Below are 16,078 nucleotides of genomic sequence, written 5' to 3' on the forward strand. Positions count from 1 at the left end.
AAGACTTGGTCAGAGCCTTTACCAGTGAAGACCGAGGCAAAGAAGTCATTCAGAACCTCAGCCTTCTCCAAATCCTGTGTAGCCAGTTCTCCCGAGAGCTTCCTGAGGGGGCCTACATTCTCCCTAGTCTGTTTTTTCTTTGCTATGCACCTGTAAAATCCCTTCCTGTTATCTTTAATACCTCTAGCTAAGTTTAATTCTAAATGGGCCTTAGCTTTCCTAACCTGGTCCCTAGCTTTCCAGACAACATCCCTGTACTCTTCCCATGCCACCTGTCCTTGCTTCCACTTATTACAAGCTTCTTTTTTCCTTTGAATTTTCCTCAGGAGCTCCTTATTCATCCAAGTAGGTCTCCTGGCCCTCCTGCTGCACTTCCTTCTGGTTGGGATGCAACACTCCTGAGCTTGTAGCAGGTGATCCTTGAATATCAACCAAGAGTCTTGGTCCCCTCTGCCCTCTAGGGCTGTATCCCACGGAACCTTCCTAAGCAGGTTCCTGAAGAGGCCAAAGTCTGCTCTTTTGAAGTCCAGGGCAGTGAGCTTGCTGCACGCTCTTCTCACTGTCCTGAGGATCTCAAATTGGAGCATCTCATGATTGCTGCATCCAAGGCTGCCCTGGAGAGTCACATTTCCAACGAGCCCGTCCCTGTTGGTGAGCACGAGGTCAAGCATGGCACCTCTCCTTGTCGGCTCCCCTCTTACGTGCAGAAGGAAGTTGTCTTCTACACAATCGAGGAACAAACATGTATAATTTTATTTATGTTCAATAAATAGATTGTCTTTGCCAAACTACTGCTTTACAATTGCTCGATGATCCATCTTGCATTTTTCTCAAAACCCTCTTGTGTAAGAGGTGACATTTTCTAAATTGAACAAATGTTATCATCTGAACAAAGACGTAAAGTTGCTTTTAAAAGAAGGACGAAGGAGGTGTTGGCAGTGTTAGAAAATGTAATAAAGTGTTAGCTTCTTTATCTTCTTACCAAGCATGGCTACCAATAAGATTTACATTCAGCCACATATGATGTTAAGTTTACATCATTTTGCCAGAGCAAAAGGCTTTTCATCACAGTGAAACACAATCCATTGTCTATATTCAATGTTAGAAAAAATATTCTATTTACTTAACAAGCTTCAAAACAGAATGGCTTTCCAAATGATACAGTCTTACTAATTTTAATTCTTGGAGGGTCTACTGCATCAGACTTGTAGCCAAGTCCCCACCTCTTACACATTCACCTCCCAGTAAATTGAGTTCTAAGGACATATTTAAAATCCAGTTTTGTCTAATGTACATCATCTGGGACACCTAAAACATATGATTTTTTTTTTTTTGTGGGTTTTTTTTTTTTCTTTCTCAAAATGCTAGCAGAAATCCATTCTCTCCATAGCACGCTTATGGGAGCATTATCTTATCTTTCACACTGCTGAATCCCCACTGTTTGAAGTAATCCATACATATGTGTTAGTTTCAGAAATGGCACTTCAGTGCTAGAAAAATGCTGATTCACTGGCACCAAAATGATATTTACAAAAATACCACGTTCTTGAAGGCATTAACTAATATTCTTTCTTTGCCTTCTTTTACTTTACACAGTCTACACAAAGCACATGGCACAGCAAGAGGTAGCATAAATGCAACTATGAGGTTTTCAGGCAGGATTGAAAAAACAAAAATAAAAGTGGTTGATTTAAAGAAGAGAAACAATAAAGAAGAGAAACAATTTAAAGAGAAACCAAAGCAAAGTAACAACAAAAAGGCAAGCCATGAATCTGAATACAATAATCCTTCTCTTAATGCACCATTTACCCAGCCACCAATTAAAAGTGTATTTTTAATGTATGCTACATAATTTAACAATTTTTTCAAGTTTCCCAAACAAAATCATTTGGAGTAAATGGGCTTACAGAGAACTGCAATTATTTTCAGCCAACCAAGAACTGTAATGAATGCATTTCAGAATTTTTAAAGTGATTTATGAAATACTGTGTGAAATACTATTTTAAAATGCCATAACTTAGAAAAAAAAGGGTCACTTATTTCTATGGATTTTCATTGTGAGTTGATATAAATAAAAAAGAATTGCATCATTTTCTGGCTAGGAGAAAACCCTTTAAAGCAAAAGCTTGGATGGGAAAAAAATTCTGGTTTTGTACATTTTCATAGGATTTTTATAAGGCTTTTTTTTTTTTTTTTTAAACAAGAGTCTACGCTGCTCATGAAATAAATGAAAAAATATTCTGCTGCCCACCCTGCTTCCAAATCCAAGCTTTATCTTAGGGCTTCTGCTTGTAGAGGAGCTGATCTTTCATGCAAATAAGTTTAATACTTATTAATGACTCCTGGCTCAGAAATGCCATGGGGTTTTTTTAATCAGTTTTTCTAAGAATAGATTTTCTTTTTCCAGTGTCACTGATCTCCAATTTGTCCAATGTCAGGCTGCATGTGACACCTGGTTCTTGAATCATTGCAATTTCACATCCTGTGAAATCTATTGAACTTAGCCTAAATATTTCCATGGCATACAAGGCCTCCTAAAAGCTGGAGCTGGAGCTGGAGATTTGTTCACCCCAATGGCTGACATTTATACCAAAGTTTCCAAAGTATAAGTCACCACTTAAAATAGAAATAACCAAATTTTCTTTTTTTCTGATTAGGACTTTAGGTTAAGTAGCTTATCCAGTGTTGATCATATGTGTAACATAATACTACCCCATTATATAGAAGCTGAAGTCTTCCTTATTTTCTACTAAACATACACCCTAAATTACCTGTCATTTGTTCCCACAACACAAAAGAATTCTTCTTTAATAATAGGGAGAAAAAGTACAGGTATTAGTCAGACACTTCCTTTCTTCAACAATAGGGTAAGAAAAACATCTGGTACCAGCAAAACTTTGTCCTATAATATAGTCCACAATTTACAGTAATAATGCATTTCTAATACACAAACTGTGCACTCCAGCACATTAGAAATTCATTGTCTACACCACCATGACATGTTTCCATGCTATACTTATGTATTTTATTAATCAAACTCATTCAAGCACCATTTCAACAAAGTCTTATATTTCTACATTTTATCACAATCTTACATTTATATCAAATAAGCATGACAGAATAGGTAGCAAGAATTCATTTCCTGTGGTACAAAGACTGAAATCACTGTGAAGTAAACCATGCTTTCTATTCTTGGTTAGGGCATTATTACTAAGAGTGCAGAAAAATGAGAGGGAAAGACTTATTTCCACATTTATTTGCTCCACATTTCTTTGGACTTTGTTGTAGAATGCTTTTTTTAATTTCCAGTTAAATTACTTAAATTATTTAATATTATATAATATGCCAGCTATGCCCATTTGATGTTGCACCAAAATTGACCACTGTCTTACACAGATCTTCTATAGATATTTTCCACTGCTGCTGTCTATACCCTGATATATCCACAGTCAACAGTCTCATACCTGCTTGACCTTTATTTCTTCAGTCAGTGCTAAATACTGGTAAAAGTCTATATAGGTTGAACCACAAATTCAAACTCTGCCTCATTCTTTACTAGAGAGTTGCTGTGAATGGGGGCAATCAATTAGAACAGCCTCATAGTTAATAATATCTCTCAAATTAGGATCATCAATTTCAACTAATTTGTTTGCTAAGCTCAGTTTAGGTAGTTAGGTAAAGAGTCAACATATCAGATAGTAGCAGTATTTAAAGGCCAAACTGTAACCCATACTCTCCCACCAGTAAGTCACTAGAATTTAGTGGAGTAACACTTAACATACTATTTTGTGAAGTGCATTCAAGAAGCAGGCAGCTTCCTTTCTGTCACTTAAATTAAAAATGTAACTGTTCCTAATGTGTGATAATGATCTTGGATACAGATCACAAAGATGTAGGTAATCATATCCAAAAGAAAAAGCTACAAATTTATGATTAAACAGATGCAAAATTACAAATTAAGAGGTATTTTAATTACTGTGGCTCTTAGTCTGAAGGAAAAAAAAAATGGAGGGAAAAAACCCCCAAACAATTAAGAGCCAATTGGTTTATGTAAAATAACTTCTGTTGAAAATTTGGTCTCTTTTCAAGGTAGTTGTGATGACTCTATCTTCATCTGTATTTCCACCTTTCAGAAACCACTTCCTGAAAATATTCTATTTTCACTATTTATATGTGTATTCATTTAGCTGTTAGTTGAATAGACAGAAAACACAGTCTTAATTACAGTCTTTGATTTTCATAGTGGAAAAAAAAAAAGAGATCATTTGTGCCCTGAAAACATATTTAATATATAATAAAATAATTACTTATACAATTTGTACAACTGTTTAAGTTTATTTGTTTCCTGAAGCCTTTGCTTCATACTGACTCACCTAAGGGAGAAAAAAAAATATAAATCCAAATATCTGACTTATTTTTGCATATAAAACAAACAAAAGCAGGCTATGCATGTCTTAATATTTTAGTACTTATGAGTCTAAGAAAAAAATAGAAATGTCCAAGAAAGTAACAGAAAAAACTTCCATTAAGATTGCTCAGTTTTGAAATATTCAAGCTTAACTATATAAAACAAAAGTTATGGCTCTTTGATAAAATGAAAATGTTCCCCTTCTAGAAGGGACAAGTAGTGTTTTTGAAAGCTGGAACATAGTTCAGCTATTTTCCCCATCTTTCACTGTTACCCATTTTCTGCTTCTTCTCATTCACAAAGGCTATTAAAAGTTAGGATTCATATGATTGTTACTTTAACAGAAAAGCCATCCCCTTAGCAACAGAAGCAGTGAAAACTCTTCACAGTCAAGATTCAATTGCTGTCTGAGATTCAGGTATTTCAGACAATGTGTATTAATTCATGTCTGGTCTGGCAGATGTTCCTCTGTGGTAATGTGTTGCTTTAGCAAATAACAGTTTTCATCATGTTGTGCTGGTTTGTTACAATCCCAGTAAAAAAGGCATTCAGATTTGGTAAACTATCAATCCAAATACTGTTTGTTAAAGATAACACTAGACAGAAAAAGAGGATAGCATAGGTAACATTTGAACTTTGAAGTTCTACAGAAAGAGCTGCACAGAGGACACTTCCACTCTTTGACAACTGCAGAATATAAACATTTAATAAGATCTCTTCAGGCTACTCTGAACAACATCTAATAAGACACTTTTCAATTTAATTTTACTTCATGGAAAGGGAAATGTCCCAGGGTGAAAAAATAGAAAGGGAACAATCCCCTTGGCATCCCCATACCATATATGTCTGTAAGTTGATAGTTCTCCTGCCACCTTAACTGCGGTGCAGTAGACAGAAAAGGGAACTACTTAGTCTTAAATAAATCAAAACAATATAAAATATGAATAATGATTCTAAGTCTTTTTTTCTTCTCTTGGCATTATTATAATATTTTGCAAAAATGTGTAGGAGTCTTTGTATTTAATGCCACCTGGTTTACAAGTAGTCAGTTGTACTAATTTTATCACAGGTTTCTCTGCTAATACCCCGTTGCATTCTTCCTCTTCAAAGGAACCATTCTGATTCATGGGATGCAGCAGTCAATGCACTGTACTAGAGATTGCAGTCTTCTTAATGCAACACAAAAACATCAGACTGACTTCTGCTTACATAACTATTCAGAATATTAACCTTTTTATTCCTCTAGTTTTCATTTGGTATTCATACTTATTGTATATTTTGTACCTATATTTGAAAGAGTAGGAACTTCTCTTACATGTTTAATTTTCCCTCTGGGCTACTGATTTTATTTTTTTTTTTCATTAATGGAGACTTGCTTGCACAACTTAGCTACAACTGCTTCCTAACTTTCCTCAAAGAAACTTCAGTTTGCAGTTTATCACCTCTGAGCAGCACCTGGGCATCTGTTTTACACCAGAATGTGCTTGTTTGTTGCAATCCCAGTTAGAAAGGCACTCAGACTTATTAAAGTGTCAATCCAAATATTGTTTGTTAAAGATAACACTAGACAGAAAAAGAGGATAGTATCGGTAATCTTGCATCTCTCAGATGTTGCGAATCTCAAGTTGTATAACATTAAACATGGCTCTGATCAGGACACAGCACACAATGAAGTTCTTGCTTGTGGTAGAATACCCCATTTTGATCATAAAGAGAGAGAGAAAAAAAAAAGCCAACCTAAACAACCTTTATTCATCATTGACAAACACCAAGGATTTTCACACAGAACTTCTAGCTGAATTTTCAGATAAAGACAAGGCTGCACAGATGGCATGATTACTAGTACCAAGTGGGAGCTGCCTGCAGGCTCATCTGTTACCACCAGCTGGCTGAAATTTCCTTGCAGCCATGCTCACATAGAATTATAGAATCATAGAATCAACCAGGTTGGAAAAGTTTTCAACAAGGTTGGAAAAGGCCTTTTAAGATGATCAAGTCCAGCCATCCCCTCAGGGCTGCCAAGCCTGTCACTAAACCACATCACTAACAGCCTCATCTACACGGGTTTTGAAGAATTCCAGGAACAGTGGCACCACCACTTCCCTGGGAAGCCTGTTCCAATGCCTGATTAATCTTTTGGTGAAGAATTTTTTTCTAATATCCAATCTAAACCTCCCCTGGCCCAGCTTAAGGTAGTTACCTCTTGTCCTATCACTTGTTACCTGGGAGGAGAGACCAGCCAGCTCATCTTTCTGTCTTCCTCTCTGGTAGTTGTAGAGAGTGGTAAGGTCCCTCCTGAGCACTTTTCTCCAGAATAAACACCCCCAATTCCCCCAGCTGTTCCTCATCAGCCTTGTGCTTCAGACCCTTCACTAGCTTTGTTACCTTTCTCTGGACCCACTCCAGCACTTCGATGTCTCTCTTATAGTGAGGGGCTCAGAACTGAACATAGGATTTGAGGTGCAGCCTCACCAGTGCAGAGTACAGGGGGATGAACACTCTCCTGGGCCTGCTGGCCATGCTATTTCTGATACAGGCCAGGATGCTGTTGACCTTCTTGGCTGCCTGGGCAAAAGCTGGGTCATGTTCAGCTGGCTGTCAATCAGCGCCCCTATGTCCTTGTCTGACATGAGGGACAGCACAGCAGTCTTCTGCTCAGGATCGTATTGGCATCTTGCTGTTTTGTCAGCTAGTTGTAATCTTGTATCTCATAAAAAATGAAGGCTTACTTTGGTCGTTAAGAATAGAAGATGGATATTTGTTTTCTTAGAAAATTACTATTTATTAAAAATAGAAGTTCTCATGGATTTTTTGGGTCTAGGTCGAAATTGTGGATCAAAATTGCAATGGAAACAGAGGCATCATTAGTCCTAAGAGAAATGTATGACTATAAATCAGGTTGAAAGAGTTAAAATTCTGGCCAAATTGTTTCAAAAATTTACAGATTTTCCTTATCAACTCATGTGGTTGGACTTCTTTTTTACATTCACACTAATAACTCTTCTGTATAATATAACCCACAAAAATTCAGAAACATAATATTCAGTGTACTTTGGTGTTTTTTCTAGTTTGGACCAAAATTACAGATTCAAAGAGACTGTGGAAATGAGTATCTTTTCAGATTTTTTTATATCTCTACTATTAAAATTAAGTTCATAGTCAAACTCTAGGTGAACTCCTGAGTTATTCTTTTTTTTCCAAGTAGTCTAACAAAACTTGGACTTCATAGTAATCTTACTCTATCACGTTTAACTATCTAATCCATTACTCAGTGTCATTAAGAATAAGATAAGGAAAATTTTTTCTGTTATCAAATGAAACAAATGATCCAATGAGGCTGCAAATTCTCCAAAATGAGATGATACCAATGATACCAAATGTAATTTTTTTAAGTATTAATGTCTTCTCTTCTTATTAGACAATTCTAATTTACAATGAAAAGACTGTTATGACATTTCTTCAAAGAGGCATATCACCGAGGTGATCAGCTCGAGAATGCACATTCTGCAGAGGAGCTGGGGATCACAGTGTACTGGGGGGGGGGGGAGATACCTGAGCCTGGAAAACCCCAAGACCTGCCAGAGCCAGCAGCTCACATGATGAGGCATGTGCAGGGCCTGGACTAACAGTGGTCACTCCCCACTCCCACACATGGCAGATCTGGGGAGCATGAGTGACCAGGAGCACCACCAACAGGACAGTCCAACAGGGCATAGCACATCAACTGGGTTGTGGTGCAGTGGGTTGCATGGCAATTCACTTGGGAGGCTGTGTCTTTGAAGGACAGACATTCCACTGCCAAGTACAGAGACTTGAAGTCCAATAATGCAGCAACTGAGCACCATTCTGTGGCCACCTGCACGGGTCAGACCCTCAAGGCAGAGTGGTGGGCACTCATGAGAGCAAAGGCTGCAGTGTTGGCTGGGGGATCTGCTCCAATGCCTGCACCCAGATGAAGCTGCTGAAGGGAGAGGCTGCAGAGCATCACTCAGCTGTAGGAAGTGCCCAGACCTTTCTCCTGGGTCAGCGACAGGCAGCAGACCTGCCTGCAGAAGGTGTGCTTAAGTGGAAAACCTCCTATAACAGGTGGCTGAGCTGCGGGAGGCAGTGAGAAGGCTGCGCAACACCAAGGAGACTAAGAAGGTGTTAGATAGCTAGTTCCAAGAACAGTCTCCTGTGGACCCTCAGCCTGCAGCCAAACAGCAAAGTTCCCCCACCAGCACACACAGAAGAGAAGAGGGCAATAACACTAAAGGATGAAAGTTTGCAGCAACAGGAACCTGCAGGAGGGAGGACCTTACCTGCAAGTTCACTTGCAGAACTGCTTCCCCGCTTTGCAGGCTGAAGAGGAAAGACCTGCCTCATTAAGAGAGATGCTGAAGATGAGTACAGCAGCCCAATCTGATCATATAACAACTAGCACAAGTAATAAAAGGCAACAGATAATAGTAGTAGGAGACTCATTTTGAGGGGCACAAGAAGGGCAACAAGAAAAGATTGTACAGATACATTAGTGGCAAAAAGAAGACTATGGAAAATGAAGGCCCTGTCCAGAAATGGGAAACCTGGTTACCTGGGATATAGAGAAGGTTGAGGTACTCCATGACTTTTTGCCTTGGTCTTTGCTGACGGGTGTTCCAGCCACCCAAGTTGCAAAATGCAAAGTCAGGGACTAGGAAAATGAAGAGCCACTTGCTGCAAAAGCAGATCAGTTTCAAGACCATCTAAGGAAACTGAAGGTAGACAAGACCATGGGACCTGAAAAGATGTCTTTGTAGGTTCTGAAGGAGCTGATGGATTAAGCTGCCAAGCCATTATCCATCATATTTGAGAAGCATTGGAGTCCAGGGAAGTTCACACTGGCTGGAAAATGGGAAACATAATCCCCATTTTTAAAAAGGGGAAAAAGAAAGACCCAGGCAAGTGCAGGCTGGTGAGTCTCACCTCTGTGTCTGGCAAGATCATGGGGTGGATATTTATGAAAACTGTGCTAAGGCACATGAAAAATAAGGAGGTGATTTGTGACAGCCAACATGGCTTCACTGGGGCAAATGGTATCTGAAAAATTTGATTACCTATGACAGAGTTATGGCATTGATGGATAAAGGAAAAGCAATTGGCATTGTCTACCTCAACTTGTAAAAAGTATTTGACACTGCCCCACATGATATCATTGTCTGCAAGCCAGAATGGTATGTATTTGATGGATGGACCACTTGGTCAATAAATTGACTGGATAGTTTTGCCAAATGAGTTGCCATCAATGGCTGTATGTCCCAGTGGAGACTAGTCAGGTGTGATGTTCCTCAGGAGTTAGAATTGGGACTGGTGCTGCTTAGCACGTTTGTTGGTGACATGGACAGTTGGACTGCGTGCACCCTCAGCAAGTTTGCAAATGTTACCAAGCTGTGTAGTACAGTCAACATGCTGGAGGGAAGGGATGCCATCCAGAGGGACCTTGACATGCTTGAGAGGTGGGCCAATGCCAATCTCATGAAGTTCAACAAGGCCAAGTGCAAGGTCCTGCACCTGAGTTGGGGCAATCCCAGGCACAACCACATGCTGGGCAGTGAATGGATTGAGAGCAGCCATGAGGAGGACTTGGGTTACTGGTTGATGAGAAGTTCCCTGTGACTCTGCAGTGTGTGCTTTGCAACCCAGAAAGCCAATCGCACCCTGGGCTGCATCTAAAGAACTGTGACCAGCAGATCAAGGCAGGTGATTATACCCTTCTACTCCACTCTCGTGAGACCGCATCTGGAGTACTGCTTTCAGCTCTGGGGCTGCCAACATAAGAAGGATGTGAACCTGTTGGAGTGAGTCTAGCGGAGGGCTACAAAAAAGATCAGAGTATTGGAGCACCTCCCCTGTGAAGAGAGGCTGAGAGAGTTGTTCAGCCTGGAGAAGAGAAGGCTCTGGGGAAACGTAGCCTTCCAGCCTCTAATAGGGACCTACAAGAAAGCTGGAGAGGGACTTTTGACAAAGGTATACAATAGGACAAGGCATAACAGCCTTACACTGAAGGTTTAGATTAGATATACAGAAGAAATTTTTTATTGTGAGAGTGGTAAGACATTAGAACAGGTTTCACAGAGAAGTTGTGGCTGCCCCACCCCAGGAAGTGTTCAAGGGCAGGTTGAATGGGTCTTTGAGCAACCTGTTAGTGGAAGGTGTCCCTGCCCATGGCTGGGGGGGTTGTAACTAGATGATCTTTAACCTCCTTTCCAACACAAACCATTTTATGATTCTAAACAGTGTGTTGTTTAACGTTCTATCTGGAAGAAGAGATAGGATGCTGCTGTCAGGACATAGGGTGTTGTATTAACTTTTGAAATTGCAGAACTGGTTGATGGTTTTTGTCTTGCTAAAAAAGCACCAAACTTCACAACCTCTCACAATCAACACTGGAAACTGTTGAAGTAGAAGTAAACAAAACCAATAATTATATTTAATACGCATAATGGACCTTACCAAATGTTATCCCTCATGTTACTGAATGAGAATATTAGAGAGAGAAGTTAATTTCAATAGTCTGATAATACAGAATAAGATAATGAGCAGTGGGGTTAGTGCTCAGGAGTTGCTGGCTCTCTAAACTATTTCTGTTGCATAGAGGCAGAATTGTTGGAAATAAAAATCCTGAATTCAGGAAACATGATATCCTAACCTGTGCAGATGTTTCAAGTTCTAACTGTTCCTTTATACTGTGAGTTACTTTACATAATCTCAGATACAGCAAAAGGGAAAGACATTTTTTTTTCTTTTATTTTTAGCTGCCACTCAGCTCACCTTTGCAATTATGTAAGTGCAACAAGACCACTAGACACTTGAGCGATAAGAAAGTACCATGGGATTACTTGATGGAAGGGCTACTTCTAAAGACTTAATGAATCTCAGAATATATTATATAAAAAAAAAAGAGAATTCATTGATTTATGGGATGAGTTCATCTCCATTGTAACTGATGAAAAACTAGCAGAGAGTGACTAAGTCTGTTTTTTACTAAAATGATTCATAACTCCTTTTATCATTTGCATAGAAATAAGTGGTAATTAGGATCTTGTTCGAGATCCATGTTAGGTAATTAACAGCTTTGCCAATTATTCTGTTACAAATGTCTTGATTTTCTGTATGCACTCTCATGAGATGGCAACAGTTTTCAATACAAGAGTCTTTACCAATCACATGTCAGTCTAGAAGTGTTAGTAATGTGTCCTCCTCTTTAATGTCATATCAATGTTTTCTCCTTAAACAATCTTATTGTAGCAGCCAAGGAACAGTTATGTCACTTAGATGGTGAGGAAATTTTCTTACATGTTGTCCTGCTAAAATCACCCTCTAAATATTCCCTTCTGATTAATGTGGATAAAGAAACAATTCCATTCCCTGTACGTACAATGTCCCTTCCATTGAAAGAAAGTTAGCTAAGTTATATGTAATGGTCAATGTAAAATGAATCGTCTGATAAATACAGACTACTAAATAAAAATAGAAGATCTACTGAGGGCCCCATAGAAAACATTTCGTTTGTTGGAAACATCAATATTGGTTTAATTCAATGGACAGAATTGTTAGCAACAGCAGGCTTTAGTAACTACTACTGAAAAGTTTTATCACACTGAGTTGGGGAATATTTGAAGCTTTCAACATAAAAATTTTAAAAAATATTAAAATAAAATATCCCAGGACCACTTCATAAAAATGAAGGAAAATGAGTAGTATATATCATAAAAGACAACAGAATATAATCTATAATTTTATCATTCCTGAAAGGGCCAAGCTTTATGAATTATTGTACACAGTTACTAAATGAATATTTGTAGTACATTGACCCTGGCTGGGAGTTGAACCCTCATCCAATTGCTTTTTCATTCCTCTTCTTGATCAGGGCAGTCAAGACAAAATAAGATGGAAAAGCTCATGGGTCAAAAGATAGGGAGATCACTTAACAGTTTTTGTCACAGGCAAAACAGACTTAATTTGGGCAAAATTAATGTAACATTTTGCCAATTTAAACATAAAGTTGAAAGGTGAGAAAAAAGACAGCTGATCCAGCATGGGTCCTTTTCACAGGCCACAGTCCTACAGGAACAGACTGCTCTAGTGTGGATCCCAAAGAGGCCACAGTTTCTTGCAAAAAGCTTCTCCTGTGTGGGCTCCTCTACACAAGCCACAGCTCCTGGCAGGTGCCTGCTCCTTTGTGGGCTTTCCACTGACTACTGCTTCCCCTGGGGCATGCCCAGCTACTACAGCATGGGGTCATCTGTGGGCTGAAGTGTTGATATATGCTCTGGTATTGTCCTCTTCACAGGATGCAGAGGGACACCTGCTTCACTTTGGTCTTCTCCACAGACTGCAGGGGAATCTGCTCTGGTGCTTGGAGCACTGCCTCCCTCTCCTTCTCCAATGTTCATGTCTGTGGGGTTGTTTATCTCACACTTTTTCTCACTTCTCTGTCTCAGAACTCTTTCACAATTTTTTTTTTTACTTTTTCTTAAATATGTTTTCCCAGAGATTCAGCTCTGCCTTGTGGTGGGTCCTTTCCCAAGCTAGCTGGAACTGACAAAAACTAACAAAACTTCACCATGTGAACACAACTTTATTAATTGAAGATTTTTATATTTTTTTTTAATTTTACTTTAGTTTTTAGTGATGATGACTCGCTTTTAAACTTACCAAAAAAGTCGATGGCCTAAATGACATCTTCATTAACTTTAGCATCAAACCCTTATTTATTTTCTTTTCTGTGATGAAAGTATTTCATTCATTTTCAGACCTTACTTGAAGACTGGTATTTCTCATCAGACTAGCATAGCATTCATCCTGATCAGTTAACATTGCATACTGGCATGCCAATAACTCAGAAGAGAGAAATGGCCCACAAGATGTATGATAGATGCAATACAAACTCATCTCAACTTCTGAATTCCCTCCCTGGTTGTCTCTTTATTCAGAGTTCTAGAAATCTCATTGCATTTCTTAGATATTTTAATGGAGAAACACAATTTTTGCATAATTAGTTTTCTTACTGGTGTGCAAACCTAAGCTAAAAGAAATAACCAGGGTTGGAACATACCTATAACAAAAACAGAACCAATCACAGATATCCTTCTCCTGCAACAGAAAAAAAACAACACTTCTTTTCAAGCCAGAATTACAAAATAGTTGATTTTGGAAGGGACCTCTGGAGGTCATCTGGTCAAAAGTGACTGCTCAAGCAGGCTCACCTACAGCACGTTGCCCAGAACCATGTCTAGGTGGCTTTTGAAGATCTCCAAGGATGGAGACTCCACAACCTCTATGGGCAACTTGTTTTAGCACTCAATCACTCACACAGTAAAATAGTTTTTTCTGATTTTTACATCCTTTGGTTTAGTTTGCACAGACTGCCTCACTGCCTCGAGTCCTGTCACTAAGCAAGGCTGGTTCTGTCTTCTTTACAGCTTCCCTTCAGCCATTTGTATACATGGATGACATCCCTCCTTAGATCTCTCCTCAAGGTTGAACTATCTCAGCTCTGTCAGCTTTTTCTTCTCTGGGATATGCATGAGTCCCTTAATAACCTTAGTGGCTCTTGGCTGAATTCCCTTTAGTAGCTCTTTCTCTCTTCTGTACTGGGGAGCACAGAACTGGAAACAATACTTCAGGGATCTTTCCCTTGACCTGCTGGCAACGTGCCTCCTAATGCAGACCAGAATACTGTTAGCTGCCTTTGCCACAAAGAGCTCCAATTTGGTATCTACCAGGGCCTCCAGATAATATTCTGGAAAGCTGTTTTTCACCTTTGGTAGGCCTCATATAAACTTGTACATGGGGGTATTCTCCCCCAGATGTGAGACTTTGCACTTATTGAACTACATGAAGTTCATGTTACCTTACTTTTTCAGGGTCTCAAAGTCCCTCTGGGTGGTAGCACAACCTTCTGTTATATTGGCCACTCATCCTGGTTTTCTATCATCAGAAAACTTGCTGAAGGCAAATTCTGCCCAGATCATTAATTAAGATGTTGAACAGGATGGGAACAAGTATTGACCCATGGGGTACACCACTGGTTACTGGCCTCCAGCTGGACTTCTTGTCATTGATCACCACCCTCTGGGCTCAGAGATTCATCCAGTTGTCAGACTACTTCACTGTCTGCTTATCCAGTCCATACTTCAACAAGTTGTCTGTGAAGACAGGAGACTGATGTTTTTGCTTTCAAAATAAGGTTTCTATGCAGTTTTGGTTTTAGCACATCAGTGGCTTTGAACATTAAGAGACACAGAGACAACTGGAACTGACTTGGCCCTATGTTCTTGTTGATGAAGTGTATGCCATGTATATCATTCCTTACACTATATTTTTTTTTTTTTTTTGAGTGCTATAGTACACCCGTCAGCAGCCAGGTAGTGAATCATGACATACAGCAATGCGAACTATGAGTAGTCTATTGCTGTATGTGTTTTTCAATAAACCAGAAGTATTTGTTCATACTTTTAACTTCTAAAAGCAAAACCAAACACTAGTGTTAACATTACCAGGGTGTGATTTTTTTTTTTAACCTAAAAAAAGGCAAAAAAAATAGTCCAGTATTGTCCATTCCATTTTGATAATAAAAGGTTATTAGTCTGTTATTGAATGAGAACCTCAAATTAACTTCTAATGCTTCATTTAAGAATGTAACAAGAATGAAAGGAAACATTTTTTTTTCTTCCTCTGTCTTGTTTCCCTACTTTTCCCCTTTTAAAGTGAATCAGCCTGCCAAATGAACTAAAATAATTCAATAACCCCACCTTTTTCTCAAGCAAAAGTGCTCTACTTCAGGTCTACAAGCAGATTTTGAAAAATATACCAGTTATCTTAAGACCTGCTTCTGCTCTCCTCAACTCCTAGGTAGTGCATTTGCTATGCTTAATGTAATGAAAAAGAACTGCTGTCATGAAAGACATTTTCTGGGGAGCAGATCTGCATTTCCCATCCTTATAGGCTTGAAGATACTATTGTCTCTTCAAGTAACAAATGACAAATTCAACTGCAGAAGGTAAGTGTGCCAGCACTTGAAATAATAATGAAAAAGAAAAAAAGTAGAACTGAAGAAAATATGCCTTTGAAAAAAGTAGCGTACAGTAGGTAACTTAAGATCTCCTTCTGCCTTTTACAGATACCTTAACCCCTTTAGGATCCCTTTTCACTTTGCTTAGATTATTTACTGAGAGTATTATTTTGGGCAGCACTATATTTGCTGTCAGTCAGCCTCAGACACAGAGCATCAGATCTAATATCTGCAAATTTTTAGAGATTTGTCAAAATAATAAATATCTTCTGTAATTTTCTGAACTCTCGCATTAGCTCAGCTGAAGAGATTTCCAGTTTTCCCTCTATACCTTCTTTCCTCCCGCCCATATTTGCATAGAAGCTTTGCAATTACTTTAACAACCTTATATTTTTGGAGGAAAAGATCAGAAGAAAAGAGGGTTAATCTTACTTACGAACTTTAGGTTTGGTCTCCTGTGAAAGGAGAAAAAAGGTGTCCTTCCCACCTCCTCACTACAGTGATTAAAATTCTTGAAACTGAAGATTAAAACTTAAGCTCCCCATCTTTATATATACACTGAAAAACCACGTAAAACACTATTTAACAATATTTTAAGCAAGATCTATTTCTGATAGAAACTGCTGTAATCATGC

This window comes from Pezoporus occidentalis, unplaced genomic scaffold (assembly GCF_034315485.1).
Source record: "Pezoporus occidentalis ecotype Australia unplaced genomic scaffold, CSIRO_AGI_Poc_V1 ctg27, whole genome shotgun sequence".
Classification (NCBI taxonomy): Eukaryota; Metazoa; Chordata; class Aves; order Psittaciformes; family Psittacidae; genus Pezoporus; species Pezoporus occidentalis.